Source organism: Agelaius tricolor, unplaced genomic scaffold, assembly GCF_023055355.1.
Source record: "Agelaius tricolor isolate 1412-34295 unplaced genomic scaffold, bAgeTri1.0.p SCAF_7, whole genome shotgun sequence".
Lineage (NCBI taxonomy): Eukaryota > Metazoa > Chordata > Aves > Passeriformes > Icteridae > Agelaius > Agelaius tricolor.
In genome coordinates this window covers 32,171,401-32,184,119 of record NW_027269267.1, presented here as the reverse complement: position 1 = coordinate 32,184,119, position 12,719 = coordinate 32,171,401, and the positions used below count along the sequence as shown (strand labels likewise).

The 12,719-nt window shown below is 39.2% G+C and overlaps 1 protein-coding gene across 14 annotated transcripts in view; it reads right to left on the bottom strand.

Moving 5' to 3' along the window:
- Nucleotides 1-12,719, bottom strand: part of INPP4A (inositol polyphosphate-4-phosphatase type I A) — a 111,382-nt gene that overhangs the window by 82,407 nt on the left and 16,256 nt on the right. For 3 of the 14 annotated variants that reach the window (XM_071430847.1, XM_071430859.1, XM_071430851.1), the window contains exon 1: nt 317-521. The exons of 6 other annotated variants lie outside the window; for them this stretch is intronic. The gene's annotated coding sequence lies outside the window, so the exon portion shown is untranslated. Of the gene's footprint in view, nt 1-316; nt 524-12,719 lie in introns of those variants that run through there. 5 more of the 14 variants (XM_071430858.1, XM_071430861.1, XM_071430856.1 and 2 more) reach the window with 4 other exon arrangements.

The following is a 12,719-nucleotide window of genomic DNA, read 5'->3' as shown; positions in this document are numbered from 1 at the left end:
TGCTTAAAAACTAATTGTTTTCCTTGCCCTACCATCTAGCAGCACTGTTTCTTCAAAAGAGGTCTTCTGTCCTTAACATGGCTGCCATGCCTTACATAACATCAATGAATGAGAAAGTAGTTATTTTGTTTCCTAGGACACACACTGCCCATTAGCCATATGATTCTCCATATGGCATAGCAAACAGCCCGGACAAAGCTTTGCAGCAACGCAGCTCCAAAGATCAGCATCCTCTGAGGATAGCAGCAACAGTAATTCAGGCTTCACAAGCACCAAATTCCCTTTGGTACATATTTAAATAAACAGGCATTCTTACCTTGAGAAAGCAATACTAATAATAATAGCAGTGCTCAGTAGAGCCTCCTCTGTTTCATCTGTGCTCGTAAAAATGAATCTTGGTGCCACTGTCTGCTGCAGCAGGTAATCAATAATATAACCTGCTTCTTCTGTTGCCAGAGCTGCTCCATCTGAACGCTAGCTAACGTGAACACTGTCAGTGTGAGTCATACCAGTGACTCAGAGCAGATGCAGAGCTGCAGGAGGAGTTTAAGTTTCAAGGCTTCCTCTCGTTCCGGCTCCCTGTCACACAGGCACTCGCTGCCTGCCTGTGTCTCTGTGTGCGCCTGCAGACTGCCCCAGAAGTTGGATTTTATCCTCTGCATAATCTTGGAGAGTTGAGCAGTTTCAGTTTGTTTGTTTGCTTTGGGGTTTGGGTTTTTCCCCCCTGGAATAGCAATTCTGCTTCTTCACAAATATATTTGTCAGGAATAAAGACCAAGTGAATACTATGGTATGGCAGGCAATACACTACTACAAGATACATGTGGGCTCACAAATCTTGTCAAGAATAGGGGTAGAACTCAAAAAAACCAGTAAAGACTGTAAAATGAAAGTATTGAGTCTGGGCAATATCCATTTATTCATGACAACTTCATAACAAAGTGTCTGATTTTGTTAACTACTCTGGGCACATCAAATTTGGTCTCAAATGCAGTGAGATGAGAGAGCTTTAGGAAGGACTGTAAGAAGGGATGCACATGAGCAGAAATGCTGTGTGCCTGACACCAGTTTAGCAGGGAAAAGAGCCTATAGGAAAAGAGAATAGCTGCATTATAAACATGAGCAGTGCATTTGGGTTTAGGGTTGAGTCCTGGCAGCTACCCCCACAGGTATCCATCTCACCAGGCACTGATACCTAGTCAAAGAAGCATTTTGAACATGTATTTATTTCCCAGGCCTGCCAGACTCCCCACCATGAACAAGCAAGAATAGGCATCATGAGCCAAAGTTAGGCACTCAATGTTGGACATTGATATGCATTGCTGTTCTGATCCCACTTATTTCTGAAAGGCACATTGTACTAAGCAGTTGCAGTATTTAACAGATTCAGCCTTCAAGAGAGATGAAGCCATCTAGTACTGAGCCATCAGGTTAAGTACATGGAAACAAATTACAGTGGGATGAATCAAGCAAGTATTGTCATAAGAAGATGCTGGCTGAAAGAACAATGCCACTAAAATGCATAGACCTGCTAAACAGCCACTCATATAAACATCCCAGATAGTCTGGGGAAAAAACACTTGGTTTATGTCAAAGCATTTACAGCTGAACATTTTTCCTCATACTCAGCAAATGTCCAGTTGGCTATCACCCAGCTAAACAGATTTGTGTTGAGATTTCTCATGGAAAGGCTAATATCAAAGCATGACTTTCATGGGTCTGCATGTTTTGTCATTTTAAAGAATTCATTCTCTTTCAAAGCCCAGTAAAATGAAAGGTACCCCTGCCCATTCAATCCAAGTATGTGTGCAGCACTCTTCTGGACTGAATTTGGCTGTTAAAACTGCTGAACAAACCTTGTACTACTGAGGGTGAATGTTTATTCCATGTCTCTCAAAGCAGCCAAGAACACTGCCTTGGCAGAGATCAAGAGATGAGAAGGAATCAAGCTGAGCAAAACAATTCTTGAAGCATGGTCATGGAGACAGCATAAACAAGGGGGATATAGAATAGCTGGTATCTATGAAGATACACTGAATTAAATTCTTTCCCCTAAAACCATTAGTATTCTATCACTTGGAAAATCTGTTGAATCCCATCCTTTCCCCCAGTTCACTAACGACAGTGAATATTTGCTCCTGTTAAGCTTCCAAGGCTTTATTTTCATGTTTTAAATGTTTGAATAGGCAAGAGAATGCTAAGAACCACAGCATATCAGGGGAAAAAAAAACCAAAACACAAAAAACACAACAGCAGCAACAAAAAACCAAACCAAACCCCTGGGATTTTAATCAGGAAAACGAACATGGTCCAAACGGCATCTATGACACAGGCAAAGAAGACAAAACTGGATGATGTTTCACATGTCTGGGGGTTTGGAGGATGGTAATTTGTTTTCTTTTTGGAGGTGGGGAGTTGTGGTTTTTGTCTCCTTTAAGATACATGGCATGCAATTGTATATTTACATTCAATTTTGTGCTGCTGTCCAGCTAAGAGCCAAGATTTGGATCAAAGATGACTCAAAGAAAAGAGCTGTCAAAGGCCTCAAAGGGATAAAGCACACCAAGAGTGAGCACCCACTGTGAAAAATGCATGTACTTGCCTCAGCTGCAAATGACCTCATCTACAAATCAGATGTAATTTAGCTGCTGTAGGCAGCAGTTTCCTGTTGAATTGATCAGCTTTTTTTGCTGGACATTCTGCACTAGAAAGGGGCTGGGTAAGGGGTTGAAAAGTGGGAAAACCTGAATCTTCTTACCCTCCAAAAAAGTGAATGTACACACATGTGGATGAAATCTTGACCAGAAATTTAGTACAGCCTTCTGAATGAAACACTGCTGCAAGAGATTCTGCATCAAGAGGCAGTGTAGACTATTATACGCTCTTTACAGTCTACGGATAATGTTTTTTCCTTCTTCACCTTTAGGTAACAAGCAAGCAAAGCCTTTTCTATAGTAACTATTCAACATGGTACCAGGCTCAAGAATCTTGCTCTTCCTTATCACCTCCCTGTCTCTAGGAATTAGTTTGTTGGGAATTATTTTTAAAGTCATCATTAAGCCAGTGATGGTGGAAATGGTTTCCCACAGCCTATTCCAGATTGTCAGATTTCTTGTTAACCTGCTTTCTCATTAAATCTCAGAATGTCCTTACTGAGAACACAAACCTCTAGTCTTATTTCTGAGCCTTATTCTTAGGTTATACTGTCTGGGGGTGGGGAGGGAATGGAAGAAATAAAAAAAGGCATTCATTCTTTTCAAGGACAGACCTGGCTCCTGATGCAGACGCAGATTGAGGACCACTGCCAATATCCACAGTGCCTCCTTCCACCCTCACCCTCCTAGCTTTCCAGTCATCTTTCCAACAGCTACACTCTCTGCTGCATCCTAATGTTTTGTAATCTTGTTTTTCTGAGCCCTGTGTAAAGGTAAGAGTTCAGAGACACTAATTTTTGAGGAGCACTGACACACATTTTCAAGAGGAAAAGAAGAGTTATTTTCCTGAACCAGCTATTACTCATTTATTATTGACATGGTCATTAAAATACTTTCCAAAGTACCAGTGAGGAGCCACACATGGAAGTGAGCACCACGCACACACACAGTAGAAGACACCCACTGCAAAAGGAGCATGTATTCTGAAAATACATATAGGCAAAAAGTTGGAAAGATAAATATTTTTTGCATTATCTTACCAACACAGCTAACTGACTTGACATATGTCCACAGAAAAGAAAAATGCAGAAACTAGATCTCAGTGTCTTGCTCATTAGACTATCAGACTTCCCTTTTGGTGCATCTCACTTGCAGGTTTCTTTCTTCCATCTAATTACCTTTCATGGGTATTTTGATATGCCATGACAAAAGCACTGTTTGCTTCTCAGGAAAATTAAGACTCCTGCTGGGAAAAGTGTCAGAACCAGAATCTTTACCCTGCACAGACAATGAACAGAGGAAGTCACACATGAAAGCAGATCTTTAGTGATTGGGTATGGGGGCAGGGAAGAGGATGATGCACTTAGCAGAGTTATCTCAAGGTTTCTGAAGATTAATAACAGGACACACTGCAGCAGTTGAACTTTTTACCTTCACTACATCATCCAGCACTCAGTAGCATCTTGCAATCCTCTCTAAAAAGCAGTTAGCAAAGCAACCCACAAGAGGCTGTGGGAAACCATTTCCTCCACATAAGTACATCTCTTCACTGAGACCACCTCCTCAAGCTACTGCTATAGCTGTGACCCACGTAAAATGTATATTTTATTACTCCCTAACAATCCAAAGCTACATAGACTGCAATGGGAAGAGACAACAAAGTTACAAGCTGTCAGTAACACACTGCATGCAGATCTCAGAGGGAAGTACTTCTGCAAATCCAGTGAAAATGCAAAAGACAACCTAAATGCCCATTTCCCCTTAATTGTCCTTTCTCACCAGATGGAACAACAAACTGCAGAGACTAAGATCAGAGAAATCAGCCAAAACAAGACAAGGACAACACATCTCATAGCAACAAAGATGTACTGACCAGATGAGAGACTGGCTTACAGACACTGCTGTGGCTCCTGCATATACAGACAACCATACATTGCAAAGGCTTGCTTGGGTAAGGAGGACTCTCCAGATTGCTCTTGATGTCAGCACAGAGTCAGCTGATCTTTTGGCAATCAGCCTGCTCACATCTATCCACTTCTGCTCTCTTTTTCTCTCTAATGCTAACATCTGCCCATGTTTTGCATCCACAGAAAAGGTCAGCAAGTTCCTAATGACACATTAAATCTGATAATCAAGCAAGACACCATTTGCAATTACTGTGTGCCCACTCTCATTCCCCTGATATTCAGAACTCAGTTTTTTCCTAAAAAAATCCCAACATAGGGCAAGTGCAGAAGAATCCGTAATCTCAAATCTTACATACATGCCATAAATTCAGTTTGGATAACAGAGAAAGTATGTCAGAACACACCCAGCCTCCCCAGGCTTCCAAGAACATTAAAATTTTTTCTATCAATACAGCCACAAATTCCTTGTTCCAAACAATCTTTATTTTTCTATACAATGCACAACTACCCCTCTGTTGCAAACCAGCCTGCTGATTTTCTGCACTCATACAATCACTTCAATTGAATATTGACCTGTGAATCCTAAGAAAAGAGACACCCAAACAACCCAGGCATAAACTCATTTTTAGGCAAGCCTGACTTAAACATCACAGTTCTTCACATTGTCTAACAAAATTCTATACTCTGATGGATATTCTCTAAATCCACTCATTTTTCTCATTCAATATACTCTAAACATTTTCAAACTGAAGTTCTTCCTGTTGTCTCCACAATGCAGGACTTGTAGATCTCATGCTGGTGACCTGTGACTGGTAGATTCTTCAAATGACTCAGAAAGAACAATTGTCAGTGCTGGAGAAAGTGGATGCAAAGACTTACTGTTTTCCCAGTACCATCTGCTGCACTGGGGAAAACAAATCAAAACCCTGCAAGACTGAATGCAAAGCTGGACATTTTTGATGATTATTCCTGCAGTATTTGTTATAAAACTTACTCCTCATTTCCACAAAGAAAGAGCAGCTGTAATGAGATTTCTGTGGTTCTACAACAGATTTCTAATGCTTTGTGCTGTCTTCCCAACTTATCTGTATTCTTTTGCAAGTTAACCAATCCCTATTTTCAGCAGAGAAATCATCTTTTGATAGGTTCCTAATTAGTAAGGCCATGAAAAGTAACTGCCTATCTAGATATGTTTATGGGCCTCATTCTCTTATTCCTATTTTTGTCATTCTTTGCCTCCATTGCAAAAAAAAAAAAAAAAAACAAAGTCCTGCTCTTACTACAGTGTAATACAGCACTTCACAAAATGCTAAGAGGGTTCCCAAATGTAAGTTGATCAGAAAAAAAAAATTAAAAGCCATGGAGTTAAACCATTTTTCTTCCTTCTCAAAATTCTTTATTCCTTCTTTCAAAAGAAGAAATGATTAAAAATATTAGAACACAATCCAATCATAAATAGTCATCTGCAAGCTCACAACTTTGAAGTCATTATGTATTTGTGGTACACAGGAAATTATTCTCCAGATTAATGCCACCAAATAATCAATGAGACCACTGAAAGACTAAGGTAATGTGCACATTGAGTTGTGCATCCAGCAGGGAGCCCAAGGTGGAAAATCTTATTAAAAGTGTTGATAATGGAAGTGTTTCATGACTAATTTAAATTTTGACATTCAGAACTTAATTGATTTGAGATCATTTGGGATTTTTCCTAAAATTAGGTCACAGAAAAAGCTCACTAAAAGTAGCACTGTGGTGTTCCTAATGGGATTTCAAAAAATCTTTATGTCAAAGGCTACATGTCTTATTCTAAGAACAGTCAATTCCAAATCAGCAAACCTACAGAGACAGTAAAAGTAGGCAAGTAATAATCATTTTAAAAAAGAATTGATTCAGAACCTTCCTATTAAATGAACCATTTTCTTTTCTGGCAGAAAAGAACATAAAAATACAGATCCCAAAGAGACCCACCAGTTATGACATCTTTTTCCATGTATCTGTTGGAAGAGCAGGTGATATATCAGTGCTGTGATGGGTTTCTGCTTTTCTTTTTAATGAGCTTCATTTGTTTATGTATAATCCATAAGCATGCATTAATATATTGCTGTATGTTTAGAATATTTTCACTTTCTATTAGAGTTGAAGGTCTCTGGCATGGGATGGCTTGGTGACTAAGGTGAGACCAGAGATTACAGGTGTTTGCATCAGAGTGTTTTGGGAAAAGACCAAGTCCTTGAATTTTATTTTAACATACAACTTCTTGTTTATAGTTAAACTGCACCAATCTAAACTAGTAAGATTACTGGCATCATCCTTTTATATTACAAAGACAATAAAACAAGTATTTTCTATCAACCTGCTCTCTCCCATTTCCACCTTCTTCTAATTCTGTACTTCAGCTCTTTGGAATTGATGGCTGCTCCTGCACTTGCCTGATGATGGTCACAGCCCACAGGTCCTGCCACTCTGAACCCCTGGGAGCTGCAGCTGTCCTTTCCAGCCTGGCTGGGCCACAGAACCAAGGCTTCCTTCACACAGAGATTAGTTTGGTGAAAAGGACAGCTCTGTTGGCATGATTTTGCATCTGAGACAACTGAGGATACAGAAAAAAGCGTGCACCTGGAGATGAGGTCACATTATCCTCATTACTTGTTCTCTAGATTACCTCAAAGCTTTTAACCCAAACCAGAGGAAGGCTGGTTTTCCTCCCCCCAGCTCATTTTAGGTGTTTCTAGGGGGCAAGGTGTGGGACTGGATGGCTGTGTCTTGTTTTGGTTTTTTTTCAAATGGAAGAATGAAGCAGATTGAGTCTGAGGCTCAGAGGTACAAGTTTCTAGGGCCCACCTCACTGAGCTGGTAATGATTTTATTCATTACTTGCCTGACATTTTGTAAAAAGTCTTGGGAACTGAATCTTAAGCTCTAATTAGTGCATTTAATATTGGACGAGTTTTCTTGAGGGTATTATTAAGTAATTCTGGAAAAATGCTTAGTTTTGGAAGGAAAATATCCATTTATCTCCCATCCACATCTTGTGAAGTTGACTCTAGTCAATGCAGAACACTTCAAAGAACTATTTAATAAATGACAGTCACATTCCTAGAAAGGTGCACTCTAAACTACATTCACTTTTGCAAGTTGAGGATTTCAAAAACTCATTAAATCATTTTAGAGACAAAGAAGACAAACAGAAAAAAAACCTGGCTATAAACACAAAACCACCAGTACATGTCAGCAAGAGCCAAAAAGACAGGCAGCATGAAAATACTTCATCAATTGCTATATTCCAAAATAGCATTAATTCTCTGTTAATTTCTCTTGGGAAAAACAATTCTAATAACCCTCTATGCAAGGCCTTCTGAAACAAACTACAGTAAATTAACATTTGCTGATTATATGAAAGGTGAACAGAGACAGCAAGCTGAGCAAAGAGGAAGAACTACATGATCCACACCCATAAAGGTGGAAGGACTCTTAAAATACACAGGCAGTGATTCAATGTTACACCCTTAGTTAAGGTGGAAAAGGAAACAGAAGCATTAAAATGAAAGACAAGTAAAAGCTATCCTCACATTAAACCAGTTTCAAAAGTATGGGTGTTTTGTTTTTTTTTTTACAGTGGGTCTAAAATAGGGTAAGATTTAAGCAGCACCTGTTTTGGCCAGAGTTTCTATATAATCTGCCTATTTTAGGAATTCATATAATAGACTGAAACCACACAAATACTGGCTAAACACTGTTTTAAAAGAACTTGACACTTTGTCAAGTTTATATAAATAAGCTAAAAATTTATTTTTATAGACTATAATAGGTAGCCAACATAAGTCTTTTTCTTCTACAAAAATAGAGCATATTTCTTCAACCTGCTCTCTCCCCCCAAGAGAGAAACTGAAGCAATCAGCATGAAACTGGCAGCAATCAGCACCTATATAAGAAAGTGAAAAGGAAATAATCATTTTTACTTGCATAGAAAAGAAATCCACAGAAGAAAGCAACATATTTTTGGTATCTTACTTCTGATCTTTTAGTTTGTTTGCTTTTAAGAGAAGTCTTTACAGGTCTATTACTACAATGTACAAACTCCTGTAATTTAGGTACTAAAAAGATGAAATAATTAGAGTCAAGTTTTTCATTGAAAAATGTCCCATTAAGGGGGAAAAAAAAGGAAAAGAAAAAGTGGGAACTTAAAACACCTCATTAAAGAAACAAAGTTATTTATTCCTCCTACAGATGCAGCTTGCTAAACAGGTATAAAGGAATATTTAAGTACAGAAGCTGAAAAGTTATGCCTTAAAATTCTGCAATGCCTCTCGTCACTTCAATAGGTTGAAAATAACTACAATTCATGCTACCCCTTATAGGCTATGGGGAGGATGAATAGACTTTGTTAACAAGAATGTCCGGGAGAGTCAGAAAATACACTGTATTCTCTAATTTCTCATCAAGAAGACAGGCAGAGTATAATTCAGAGCACCTAAGCTAGGCAGGAGCTATGTTGCTAACTTAGATTCTGCCAGGAATTGCCTCTATAAAGGCAATTGCTTCCCTCTAAAACCACAGAGGGAACGAAGTCTGGTGGTGTTAATATGCCCCAATCAGGCCTACAATCAAATAAAAAATTCTGCAGAAGATCTACAGAAATGCTGCAGTGGATTAAGTCAAATAGCTATCCAGTAGAAGCAGAGCTCAAAATAGAACATAGATGGGAAGAATCTCTGATGTGATTTTGTACAAGATAATATAAGAAACCGAGGAAATGTCAGAGCAGGGGAATGAAGACTCAGCAAGGCAAAGATCAATGTTACCATCAACAGGATACACACCAACCTGAGAGCAGTTCTTAGCATATGGTGTTGAAAGGAGAGAAGTCAATAGCACTGTGGTGGCTCACTAATCAGCCAAACTGGTTTAGAGAGCAGGAAATGGAGAGGTGATGGCAATAGTGCACAGCAAGTCATCCTAGGGAAAAGTGTGGCAGGGCAGGAAAAACAGCACAGTTAACTCTGATGGAGAAAGATGCAAAGAGGTGGATTCAGGACAGGAGGAACTCAGGCAGAGATGGGCACACATTTCCCCAGGCAAGAGTGACCTGACTGATTGACAGGCTGCTCAAAATAGAGAGAGATGCTTGGGGAAGCTGTGACAGTAAAGGAGAGAGAGGAGACAAAAGGACCTGGGAAGAGATCATCAGGAAAGCTTCACAGAAGCATTATTTGGCAACAAAAACAATGTTTGGTAATTCTCTGTGGAAAAAGACCCAGACTTTTTCAGGTCTGTCTCTTGTTTTGAATTTAGGCAGAAGTTAACTATTTCAATTTAGGCTGTAGTTAACTACATTCCTTGACAGCATCAAGGCCTCTTCCACTGACACAGCTGTATAGAAGCTGTAGAGAGCTTTTCACCATGAAGATCTCTATAGGCTTCAGTCTGGAAAAAGGTCCAATTACAATTTCTGATGAACATACCACTCCCTGAAAGTTTGGGTCTGACTGTCAGGAAACCAAGTGAGACACTAAACCAATAAAGCTTTATTTAGGCAGAGGCTTCAAAAGTAACTCCCTTCCTTGTTCAAGGGGACTAACCATTTACCATGTGAGGCAAGAACTTCTTACACCAAAGCAGTGCTACTTCACATGAAGTATTTAAGGTCTGCTTAGCCTCTTTAATGCAATAAAGGCAAAAATACTGAATAAAGGGAAAGAAATACCATGCAAGCTTGCAGTGCTTCAATGAGAAACTCCTGGCTGGGCATTAAGCAATCCTCAAAGGTTTGGCTCCTGAAGCTGTAATATGGAGTTATGCAAGTCCCCCAGGGTTTCTGAGCATGCTGGAGCACAGTTATATAACCCACATGACAGGCTGAGCTTGGATGCTGTTTTGGACCACCCATCACTGAAACTCCTGGCCTTTTGGCTCATGACAGAAATACTCTTTAATGTCAGCACAGCTTTCTCCAAGTGCTGCTCTGCAGATTGGCACTAGTGCTATTTTTCAGAATTGTGTGGTACCAACAAAAAAGCCAACAAGAAGAAAAATATCAGTAACTCTAGAAGAACTGCTGTGCAGAGCCTCCACATGACATTCTACTGCGTGGGCTTCAGGCCTGGAAAGGTACTGTGGCAGGTGTGGCCTCTAATACTGCAGAAGCCACATAGAAAAAGGAAAAAATTGTACTGCAAGTTCAACATTTCTATGATACTCCGTTATCAACACCCTGAAATCTATAACAAAGCCACCTGTAGCAGTTACCTTTTATTGTCCTCCTTAAGTCCACACACTAGTTTTTGTATTTTGAGCAGCTAGTTACTACAGGGTCTTCTTGAGAAGCTGGATGTCAAATACAGGAGGAAAGGATAACTAAGAGGATTGCTTTTTTACCTCTTGGAAGATGTGGTGCCTGCTTATCCTTTTTCCTCCAAAACCTGCTCTCATCAGTTCTCATCACTACCTCTGCTACTCATCAGTTTTCTCTAAGTACAAATACCACTGAAGGAAGGTGTTTAAAAGGTAGATACATAGCAATACAGGCAGCACTATGGTACTCCAGTCTTAGCCTAGTTTCTAGAAACTAAAGATATTAACAGCTGAACTACTACAGGACAAACTTGGCTTAAATGCAGCATGGTGGAGAATTACAGCACCAGCAGAATGAAATACTGTCTTTAGCTCACATAACACTCGACATACCTCAATTTGTGTACCAAAAGCAGACCAACCCTAATTTTTCAAAACAGCATAAAATTAATCCCAGCAAGACATGGGGGATAGCATCCGTAGTATTCAATTTGGGAGAGCAACTAAGAGCGGCTGGTGCAGAGCAGCATGTCTTCAAGCTAATCTCTAAACTGTTATCAAGTCCCAGAGTGCTCCTACTATCATCTGCAAGCATAAAAATGAGACAATTCAGGAAATCACCGTTAGTCCTTTTTCTCTTTCCTCAGTCTTTCAAGTCTGAGAGCTAACAACTCTAATAAGAAAGAAAAAGAGAGAAAAACCACAACAAAATAATTTTTCATGTAAGTAATTAGGCTGGTAGGTCTTATTTTAGACAGAGATTACCCAGTTAAACATCCAAAAAATTTTTCTATCTCCTAGGTATTTTTTATCCCATGGCCTGTTTGAACAAACACAATACAATATATTTTTGCACTATACAATTGCCATGGGTGCTAAAGGATGAGACTTATACACTTGGGGCTAATTAAAGGTAATGTCAACACTTATGCACACATGCACCATAATCAAGCACTTACCTTTCTTTGCAGGTGAAAACACAAAATTAGTCAGCTAGTTTTTGTAGTAATTTTTCTCTATTTCCTCAAGTCTATCTGCTTTGTCACCCTTCAAATTCTTAAAACAGTGCTGCCACAAAATCACTCAGAGTCAATTATCTGCTTGAAAAATATCCCTATAGAAAGGTGTAATTTTTAAAGTAGGGACAGTTTTCTCCTGGCATTCTTCTAAGCAACATAAAATTTGTAACTCTTGCAACTGTTGTATTTAAACAACATAAAAGAAGTAACTCTTGTATTTATGAGAAATCCTTTAATATACTTCTAAAAAAATGTCACTTAGAACATGAAGCTACAAAGATAATAAAACTTGAATCTCTTTAGGATAAGTTCAGCAAATACTTTAAGAGGACAGTACAGAGATACAGGCCTACCCATCTTACTGCACATACTCATCCACATCTGGCTCAATGCTGCATGGAAAGACTGAAAATCAAACCAAGGAAAGGCATGTTTTGCAAAGAAAATTAGGGCAAAAAACCACCTTAGGATGAAAATACTGCAAGAAGCATAAGGTAGACAAGATACACCCTCTGTTATTCTGCTGTCCCAAGGCTGGGGCCAAGTCAGAAATTTTAAAGCACCTATGGATGTACATAGTGTATCAGGAATTACAAACTCTGTGATATTTAATGTTTTCCTCAAATTCCCAATTGCTAACACTGCAAGACCAGGCTAAAGTCTCAGATCTGACTCTTAAAATTAAGTAACCATCACTGCAAATCTCTACTCTTTTGTTTTTTAGCAGAGGGAACTTTGAAGACCTGAACCACCAAAGTTCAAGTGCAAGAACACTATTACGATGACTTCCACCTCAGGGTTATTTGAAACCTCATCAATGTTTACAGCTAGCTTGAATAATGAGTT